The 1705-nt window shown below is 47.2% G+C and overlaps 1 non-coding gene across 1 annotated transcript; it reads left to right on the top strand.

Annotated features, from left to right (window-relative positions):
* Positions 1-389: 389 nt before the first annotated feature.
* TRNAR-UCU (transfer RNA arginine (anticodon UCU)) lies at positions 390-460 on the top strand. The gene has a single exon. It is a non-coding gene; the product is annotated as a tRNA-Arg (tRNA).
* Positions 461-1705: the final 1245 nt, after the last annotated feature.

Here is a 1705-nt window from a genome sequence, read left to right as displayed (position 1 = left end):
TGTGGGATGGAGCCCAAACGCCTTTGCACAACACACATGACCTGACTAGCCTCGCCTCTTCCAGCCCCCAGCCCTCCAGGCACACCTGCTTTTTCCTGCCTGTGGCTTTGCACCTGCTGTTCCCTCTGACTGGGAAGTCATTCTCCAAGACCTGGCTTGAACATTTTTTCCCTGTGAAGTCTTTCCTGCCAACCCCCTCTCCACATCCTGGCTCACTCCTTATCTCTCCCTGAAAACATCCTCCTCCTTTTCCCCACACCAAGACACATTATATGGCAATTACTTCTATACGGCGCCTTCCTGCCTGCCCTACTGAGTCACGAAAGTTCTGAGGGTCAAGGCCGGTCTTCTTAATTTTCCATTCCAAGCCCTTAATGTAGCGTTAGGGGGCAGTGGTGGTTCAGTGGTAGAATTCTCACCTTCTATGCGGGAGACCTGGGTTCAATTCCCGGCCAAGGCACTTCACGTGCAGCCACCACCCATCTGTCAGTGGAGGCTTGTGCATTGCTAGGATGCTGAACAGGTTTCAGCAGAGCTTCCAGATTAAGATGGACTAGGAAGAAAGGCCTGGGATCTCCTTTTGAGAATCTGCCAATGAAAACCCTGTGGGTCACAACAGTTCAATCTGTAACCGATCATGGGGATGGCACAGGAATGGGTAGCGTTTGGTTCCGCAGTAGATGAGGTCGCCATGAGTCAGGGCTGACTCAACAGCAGCTAGCAACCACGATAACAATGCAGCATCTGGCATACAGTAGGTGTTCAATAAATGTATGTTGAATAAATAAAGACAAAAATTTCTGTGTGGCTCAGCCAGGTGGTCAAGGTCAACATCATCAGCGATACGTCATGTTGAGTGCATGTACCCTTGATAAAATGTGCGAAAACAGCAATTTACCTCTGTGGGTTTTCCCCCGGCTAACCTTGAGAAAAACGTCAGACAAATCCAGATTGGGGACATTCTACAAAATCCCTAACCTGTACTCCTCAACACTGTCGAGGTCATCAAACACAAGGAAAGTCTGAGAAATCCCAGCCCACAGGAGCCTACAAAGATGTGACACTAAATGTTATGTGGGATCCTGGACTGAAAACAGGACAGTAGGGGAAGAGGAAGGAAATCTGAAGAAAGCGTGGACTCTAGTGAATAACAATGTATCAGTGCTGGTTCAGTAACTGTAACAAATGTACTACCCTAACTTAAGATGTTAATAACAGGGGAGATGGGGTGTCCAGTACGTGGGAACTCTCTGTACTCTCTTCGCGATTTTTCTGTAAATCTAACACCATTCTATAAAATAAAGTCTATTTAAAAAATTAAGACAAAAGGTTCTGTGCCTGTGGGGACCGACAAGTGAATGACAGCTCTATCACAGAAGTGCCATAGCAAACAGAGGTCTTTCACTGAGTCCTTCGTCTTGGCTGTAAGGGAACAAGGATTCGAACTTGCTCTGTGTGACTCCAGGGTCTCTGTTCCAAATCATTCTGCTGTGCCACCATGTTCTCTGTATTCTTTTACTTTAGAAATAATATACAGAAATCACTGTGTGCAGCGAAACTAGTTGCTGTCAAATTGACTCCAACTCATGGTGACCCCATGGGTGTGTCGGAGTAGAACTGTGCTCCATAGGGTTTTCAATGGCTGAGTTTTCAGAAGTAGACTGCCAGGGCTTTCTTCCGAGGTGTCTCTGGGTGGACTCGAACC

This window comes from Trichechus manatus, unplaced genomic scaffold (genome assembly GCF_000243295.1).
Source record: "Trichechus manatus latirostris isolate Lorelei unplaced genomic scaffold, TriManLat1.0 scaffold00057, whole genome shotgun sequence".
Taxonomy (NCBI): domain Eukaryota; kingdom Metazoa; phylum Chordata; class Mammalia; order Sirenia; family Trichechidae; genus Trichechus; species Trichechus manatus.
Note: the sequence above shows the minus strand (reverse complement) of the source record. Positions and strands in the feature narration are given on the sequence as shown.